This window comes from Myotis lucifugus, unplaced genomic scaffold, assembly GCF_000147115.1.
Source record: "Myotis lucifugus unplaced genomic scaffold, Myoluc2.0 scaffold_149, whole genome shotgun sequence".
Taxonomy (NCBI): domain Eukaryota; kingdom Metazoa; phylum Chordata; class Mammalia; order Chiroptera; family Vespertilionidae; genus Myotis; species Myotis lucifugus.
Window position 1 is genome coordinate 2,317,910 of NW_005871197.1, and position 9,280 is coordinate 2,327,189.

The following is a 9,280-nucleotide window of genomic DNA, read 5'->3' on the forward strand; positions in this document are numbered from 1 at the left end:
GATTTTGAAAAGATTCCCAGGTGATTCTAATGTGCAGCCAAGGTTGAGAACCACTGGTTTAGAGGCTTGAAGTCAAGAAGTGCCTCTTTGTTCTCTGCTTTCTGGAGGCGGTCAGCGTGGAACATTCCTGCCTGGATTGGGGAGGGGTCTCTGGGTGTTAAGAATACCAGGAGGGGGAGCACAGACTCCTCCTAGAGCTCCAAGAGGGGAAAGGCAGCACCCCCTCACCTCTAACCCCAGGATGTTTCTTTAGAAGCAGAAGCCTCATCCTGTGCAGGGGCCTGTGCTGGCTGCCTCAGTTTCTCAGAGACAAAGAATTTGATGAACGTCTTTTCCCCACTGCAGTAGCGGCTTCATTTGTTCATTCTCGCATTTTTCATTAGCTGCTAAATCGCCCTTGTGGCTGCAAACCTGTTGTGCCTGACTCAGCCAGTGAGGAGCTATGGGAGCTGTGCAGGGACAGGGGAAGGGGGAGGGGGCCCGCCTGCAGAGAGGGTCAGTGGTGCCTGCCCGGCTGTCTCAGAGGATGTAGCTTAGGTTAGGTCCTGTCCTTTGGCGACTTTAGGAGGGGAGGCTGTGTCCTCCGCTCTCCACTTTGCAGGGTGGAAGTTCTTGCTCTCTGGCCTCATAACTCAGTGGATCATAGTGGGATGCCGCAGGCAGGCAGGCAGCTTCTGCGGCTGCACACAGGCATGGGCTGGTGGCTTCTGCAGCCGCACACAAGCACGGGCTGGTGGCTTCTGCAGCCACACACAGGCTCGGGCCTGCAACCCGGGACCGGATCAGGTCACAGGTGGCAGCAGGCGGCTTTTGTGGCTGTATCACAGGTGGCAGCAGGCGGCTTTTGTGGCTGTACATAGGCCTGAGCAGAGCGGCTTCTGTGGCTGCACATGCTGTGGGCAGGCGGCTTCTGCTGCTGCACACGGGCTCGGGCAGGCGGCTTCTGCTGCTGCACACGGGCGCGGGCAGGCAGCTTCTGGGGGGTCAGGGTTGCCGCCTGGCCTGCGCCCAGGCCCTCCCGCCCTCCAATCGCCATGGCAATCGCTGGGCGCAGGCCAGCCGGCAACCCTGGCCCCCGGGGTGTCTGGGGTTTCGGCCTGACCTGTGCCCCGGCCCTCCCGCCCTCCCATCGAGGGGGGCAGGCCCTCCCGCCCTCTGATCGCCATGGCGATCGCTGGGCGCAGGCCAGCTGGCAACCCCAACCGGCTTTCTGATGGCGATCACTGGCTGAAGGCAGCCTTTGCTCACCCCCCAGCTCTTGCCTGCCGCCTGGGTTGCTGATCACCATTCTTCAGTCCTTCCCCTTTTGCCTCCCAGCATTGTGGCTACATATGCAAATTAACCACCATCTTTGTTGGTGGTTAACCGCCATCTTGCCATCTTGGCTGGCAGTTAATTTGCATATCGCCCTGATTAGCCAATGGGAAGGGTAGCGGTCGTACGATAATTACCATGTTTCTCTTTTATTAGATAGGATAATCCACTTATTTTTGAATATCAATGGTGCTGAAAAGTATTTTTTTTGCTAAAAGTAAGGGTTTCCTTTTAATAAATTTGTTATTAATTGAATAACAATTATGATAATAGTTCTGCAGTTTATTTTTGAAGATTAAATAGAATCCAAGAAATTTGGGAGCTGCAACAAAAACAAATTACCTTTTCTAATTTCTGCTAAAAAAGATAGCAAAGGGAAGAATTTTCAAATAGTTTGTATTACATTTTTTGCTTTACAAAAAAATAGTTCCATTTTAATTAATTAACTATAGAAAATTGTTTTTAAAGTTTCAAAGTGCATTGCATAATATCTTGGCTGAAGGATATTTTCATCCCATTTAGATTCCATTATTATGTTGCATTCATTTGAGAAAATATAGTTTATGATATTTGAAATTTTGAAATTTTGAGTAAATTGGGTTTTTCTGATATTTTGGGGTTCATAGGTCAATAACATTTTGCTTTATTCTTTAAAAATAATATCTGGTGTAATAACATTTTATGGAGAAAGTTATGTAGGGATGTTGGTGAAGGAAAATAAAAGAATAAGGTAGGGGGATTTAAAATGGACAGTTTCATGACATGTGGTGAATAAACAGACTACAAAATTCAGACAGAGTTTGGAAGTAAACTTTAATTGCATATAGCAACTTTTGTGACAATAATAGGCAAAAATTGATACAGAAAAATGAACAATTTTCTGAATATGATTACAAAGATTACAACACTAAGAAAGCACAGGTGTAATGCACTATGAGATGAAGAACATATGTATAGGATATTATATTTTTAAAAATTTTTATTGTTGAAAGTTTTACCTGTGTCTCCTTTTTCCCCCATTGACCTCTCCTCACTTGCTCCCGCCCCCTATTGTCTGTGCCCATTGGCATGCTTTTATGTATGGATACAAGTCCTTTGGTTAATCTCTTATCATTCTTATTTTTATATTGCTTTAAAATGTTGAATAGATGTGTTTTTGAAGTGTGTAAAATTTGAATCAAAAATAATTATGAAGTTTGAAGAAGTGAGGCACAAAAATAATTTTCTAAATAATAACTTACATATTGATCATATTTTGACTATGTTAAAGTTAAATGCCAAAAAGCAGTGAGTACACTGGATAAGAGTGAAGATTTTTCAACTATAATGTATGGATTTTGTCTTCAGATTGTACCACTTTGTAGTGGTGTCATCTTTAGTAAGATAGCCAATCATTATATCCCTTTATTTTTTCATCCATAAATGGAGCTAAACAGTATTTATCTCAAAAGAGTTGAATATGACAAATACATGAAAAGTACTTAAAATAATGCCTTACCATAATATATTCAATCAATGACTCTATCTTAACTTTATTATTAAGATTGAGAAGAGTTGATGTATAAAATAAATGTTAAAATATCTAACATTATATAAATTTGATAGTATTAACAATAGTCCAATAATATAGATTATGTTATTAAGAAATTACACAAATCAAAAATTGAACTGTTATTAAAACAAGAAAACTGAAACAAGAAATTAATTAAAATAATAAAATAAGCAACATCCTAAAAAAATGTTCTAGGCAATAGAACAATTAAGAATCATATTGCATAATGGTTTTCCAGAAGAAAAATGTAAAACCTATCAACTGAACCATTTAAAACTGTATTGTACATATTACTGAAGTGTATACTTTAAGGAACAACCCTATAATGTGGTGACTAGTGGCCTGTAATATCATTTACATTTTATTCTATTGCTTTTTGACAATTCAGGGAGAAAAATCATACTACAGAATTTTAAACTTGTTTTAGATAGCCATTATAATGTAATATTTGAGTTAAACATTATTCAAAGGTGCAACTTCAAAATAAAATAAAAACCGTAAATATAATTATAATACTGTTTTCTTTCTCAAATTTACATATTTAGCACACAACCTGAATGATGCATTTTTTAAAAAATATATTTTTATTTATTTCAAAGAGGAAGGAAGAGGTAGAGAGAGATAGAAACATCAATGATGAGAGAGAATCATTGATTGGCTGCCTCCTGCATGCCCCCCACTGGGGATTGAGCCAGCAACCCGGGCAACCTGGGCATGTGCCCTGGACTGGAATCAAACCTGGGACCCTTCAGTCTGCAGGCTGACGCTCTATCCACTGAGCCAAACCAGCTAGGACCCGAATGATGCATTTTTCTATAGAACTTCTGGAATATTGATGCCAGAAATTTCTTTGAAGTTGTGACAGAAAAAAAAAAAATGCAGGTGGAAAACCAGTTGTTTTGGGGGAGAAGAAATTTTTTATTGATTGATTTCCCTAACTCCCCTCAATTTGTTCTTATGCTTTATTTATTATGATGAAGGTGATATTAAGATTTTCTACTCACAATCCACTCTAACAAATTATATATTTTAGTCCCAGGGCACCTAATGATCAAAATTCTAACATTTTAAAATCAAAATGCATTTTTAGCTATTCAGAATATTTACTTGCTTTCAAACACAGTTAAGCTTAGCATAGGCAGTAAAACTTTCACTTACATTTTCTTCCTAATAATGTTTTTTTTAAAAAAGGTCTATGTTAATGTTACTGTCTCTGAATTTAATTACTATAATAATTACTTCTCTTTGTAGTGTAAATTTTCTCTGGGGAATACCTGCATACAAGACATTTAGAGATGCAGAAAGAAGTTATATTAAAGTACCCTACATGTAGCTGTCAGTACATTGATTCATTTATTTAACACATAACCAAGGATACACTGCCAAAGAGTATGAGGGACAGAAAAAATGCAGCCTTCACTGTGTGAAGTAAAAATATTTTGGAGGAAGAAAATATGAACACAAGTATGGTAGACTTGAATATGACAAACACTGTGAGAGAAAGATTTAGGATTTTCAAAAGATTTAAGATATACTTTCAGGTGAAAGATGTGTCAAGATTTATGATCATAGAGGTGAACACTAAACGATAAGTAAGACAAACAGCAAAATTATAGAGGTGAGAGCATTTCCAATTGTGGAATGGCTTAAGAAAAATAAAAGAGAGGGAACTGTAGAACTTGCAGTCAATAAAAAGGTACAAGTTCATTGAAGCACAGAATATGGGATGAAACTGGAAAAAAATACATCAACAAATTAGGCTGGAGTTAGATTTTTGACTTCCTGAATTACCAATGGAGTTGTTCAGAAAGGAGTTTGATAAGGTAGCAAACAAGACATAAACCATTCAATGTAGCTATCAATAGGGCTTTCTTTTCTGTTAGTTTGTATCTTGTTTGCCACCATTTCAAGTGAGCCCAGTAACTTTAATTTTAAAAATTAAGTGTTTTAACTTTAAAATAAATAAACAGTGGTGTTATATAATTTTGCTAGTAAAAATTAGTAGTGTAACATTGGGAAAGAAAGGGTAACCTTTATATCATATGCTAAGTGGAAAAGGTTTCTTTTGGCTACAAGTAGGATATTATTAGTGCCAGGTATTGTGCTCCTAAAATTTTATTCAAAATTGTATTCACTCTTTTCAAATGATATCTAATGTGCTATGCTAATGTAAAAACTGGAGAGAGAAAAAAATTATTGAGAAAAAGAACTTTTCTTAAGGTAATGAGAATGAAGTTGGGTACTTAATTTAATACTCAACTTGATAATTGTGATGGTCAATTTAATGTGTTGATTTGACTGGGTCAGGAGATATCCACGTACTAGTATTTTTGGTAAAACATTCTGTATGTTTCTGTGAAAGTATTTGGATGAGCTTAATATTTGAATCAGTAGATTGAGTGAGGAAGATTGCCCCCTCCTGTAGAAGGCCTGAACAGAAAAATAGGTGTGGGGAAGTTTATGGGGAGGGGACAGGAGGGTGGCATGAAGGGGGGAGGGGCTGATCCTCCCTAAGTAAGAAAGAACTCCTCCTTCATCTAGAACTAAAATGTCAGCTCTTCTTGTATCCCGAGGCTGCTGGCTTTCAGACTGGAACTATTTTATCAGCTCTTTCTGGTTCTCAGGCCTTTGGACTGATTACAACTCCATCCGCTTTCCTGGAGCTCCGGCTATTGGTATTTGGATTTCTCAGCTTCCATAATCACATAAACCAATAAATATTCTACTGGTTCTGTTTCTCTGGAGAGCCAGGACTAATTCAATAGTGTAAGAGTAAATACTCAAAATTAGAGGCTAAAAGCTATCTGTTGAAAGTAAGAAAAAGACTTCTCCACTGTTTTCTTAGACTTTTTACTTTGAAAAACTTGTAATCTCTTCCTCTTTTAAAAATGTATGCAAGAATTTTTAAAGATAAATCAAATAACTATTTATGGGGCCATGTGGGTACTGGAACTATCAGGGTGAGAACACTTTGTAAAGTATATGATTCCGCAACCACTTATGTTGCACAACTGAAATTAATATAAAATAACAATAAATGTAGAACCTATTCCGAAAATAAAATTAATAAAATGTTTAAGGTAACAACAACAAATCAGCCTTTTGCCAGAGTAATGCCTGGAACTTCCTCCTCAAGGACCTGGGGGCTATCTCTTTAAGAATGTAATCTACAAGGAAGACAGCTCTCTCATGTCCCAGTTTGTGGAATGGTAGGAACCTAAGTTCCATGACTACATCCCTCCAACTTGCTAAACTCCCTCCTGTCACAAAGATATGGGAGGTTTATTTTTCCTGTGGATAAAGCCAATTAACTAACACAGATGGCCACCCTAATTACCAAATGAATCTATGATGAAATATTGATGATGCATGGTGCTATCAAGTCCTGTTACTCATAGATTAGTCATTGTTTATCTGGAGAACATGCAAATAATGGGGTGTATCTGCGTGGGTGTAGAAAAGGATAGATTTATGTCTTTGCAGTCTCTTAGAGGATTGCCCGTGATGTGTAGCACATTCTGGTTTAATGTTTATTCTGTTAAACAATGGCACTACTTTCTGTATATTCTACCTTTGTGGGAAAGTTTTCTGAGTTGGCAAGATATTTTGTTTTCAATTATATTTCTCCAAAAGTAACATCATTTTAGGGCTAGCAGAAAGATACACCCAAAGGAAAAGAGATGGCTTTGGTTGATCTGGGTACATTAAATTATATTGCAGGTGGTAACAAAGGAACACAACTGCAATATTAGGAGAATGAGGGTTTGAAGTATGAAAAAAACAAGAGTATTACATAATTTGAAATGATTATTGATCAGAAGGTAAGAGTGACAACTGTTCTTATTGAAATATTGCTTTAATGGTACTGTTTTCCAAATCTTGTCTATATTGATGTGGGATACAGAATTTATAGCCTATTGTGATCTTATTTTGTACAATGAGACATCAAACAACAAAATACTGTTAGAGAACATGTGTTAAGGAAAAGTCTTGAGAAAAACTGAAAACATAGATTAGGTAAAGACATTTAATAATAGTTTAGCTCAGCAATAAAATTTTGTTGGTCAGTAAATCTTTTGTCTAACACAGTTCTGTGAACATATTTCATATTAAAATCTCTTGAAATCAAAATATAGCTTAGCATCTGCATTCTAAGATACAAAGTAAAGCATGTGTGGGGAAGTGTACATTGGAATGATTCAAATAGGTATTATAACACTAAAGTAACACATTTTCATGTTTAAAGTAATGAAGGAAGGTAGTTAGAATAAAGGTAAAGAGTAGTACATAAAAGTTATGCATATGTTGAATTTCCTAAAAATAACATGTCCAATTAAACTTTGCATGATAAAATGACTCATGAATACAGTCATTTCTATTAAACCACCCATCAATTCTTCAGGAGAGCAAAATTTATCATTTGTTTTTACAAACTAGTAAATTTTGTTCTTTTCTTTCTATCTACATAGTGAATCAATTATTTGTTTTAAAATTGTATTTGATCTTAGACATTATCTTTATACTGTGTTTGTGAGAACAAACTATTTTAAAAGTTACTAATAGCCCAATAAGTAAATAAGCATATGTCCAAAACATTGTATATGAAGATACCTATTTATCAGTTAAGCAATGAAAAGAAAAATTAATAATAATGTCTCCTAGAAAAATGAAAAGAAATTGACTTCCAACAACATTATCGGTAAATCAGTCTGCAGATATTAACTGTTTGGCGAGTTGATGTTTATATATTTTGAACTAGGGAAATATAGGGCAGTCTGTAATTCCCTATGAGAATATAGTGTATGAGTGCTATAACTTTCAGTATATTATAAAAGATTAAATGCTGGGAACAGAAAATATCATACTTTTATGTTTCTGGGCTAATTAACACTAAAACTACACAAAAATAGCACAGCAACTTGCTTTCAGATATATTTGCTACTGAAAAATAAGCCTGTGAACAAATTAAAATAGTAACTTATAAAAACTAATGCATTACTCATGAATCCTCATTTTAAAACCTTTGCTTCATTCACTCTGCCCATCAAACCAAAATTTAACCTAAATTCTATACATTTCCAGCCAGCTTTCTTCTTTGCAAGCTCTTTTTGCAGTCACCATATCTAGTTCCAAGATTATATCATTATTCTTTTTAGATTTCTACCTTTCATGTGAATTCTGTCAATGTGGCATTCTTACTTACTGAAATAAGTCTATTGAACCTGAATTTGTTTTATCAATAAGTATTGTGTGGGTATTTTAGGAGAGTGGGCATTTGACAATAAGATTGTTTTAAAGTAAATGGAATGGTTTTATTTAAACTAACTCACCCACAAATAAAACTGTAAGTTCTCATATATGTTACATATATAAATTTACACATATGTGTGTAATATATATTAATATTTATACATATATACATATATGTATATAATTTAGGTTTCCAATTTTTACACAACCTTTTCACCACTTATTCATTTATGTATGTATGTATGTATTTATTTATTTATTTTTATAATAGCCATAGAGTGCTGTCTCATTGTAATTTTGATTTGCAGTTCCCTGATAATTAATGATGCTGAGCATCTTTTCATATATCTGTTGTTCATTTGTATGCCTTCTTTGGAAAAATGCCCATTCAAGCCCTTCGTCCATTCTAAATCAGGTTATTTTATTTATATTTATACTAGAGGCCGGGTGCATGACATTCTTGCACTGGGGGCTGCGGGGAGGGTCCCTCAGCCCAGCCTGTACCCTTTTGCAGTCCGGAAGCCCTCAGGGGATATCTGACTGATGGCTTAGTCCCGCTCCTTGTCAGCTGGCTTTTGGCTGAGGGGTGCTCCCCCTGTGGGAGTGCACTGACCACCAGGGGGTAGCTTCTGAATTGAATGTCTGCCCCCTGATGGTCAGTGCACATCATAGAGATTGGTCTTTCGGTCATTTGGTTGATTTGCATATTACCCTTCTATTATATAGGATTTATATTGAGTTGCAGGGGTCCTTATATATTTTGGAAATTAACCACTTATCAGATATATGGTTTGTAAATATCACACACACACACACACACACACACACACACACACACACGTTGCATTTTCATTCTATTGTTTCTTTTTCCGTGAAGAAGTTTCTCGGGTTGAGATAGTCTCACTTCTCATTGCTTTTGTTGGCTGTGCTTTGTGTGTCATACCCTAGAAATCATTTCTCAGACCAGTGTCAAGAATCCTTTCTCCTCTGTTTTCTAGAAGTTTTATAGTTTCAGGTCTTACATTTAAGTGTTTCATTTATTTTGAGTTGATTGTTGTGTAGAGTAAGGTAGAAGTACAAGTTCATTCTTTGCATGTGGATATCCTGTTTCCCAACACTATTTGTTGAGGCTTTCCCCACTCTGTGTTCTATTACCTGGATTGC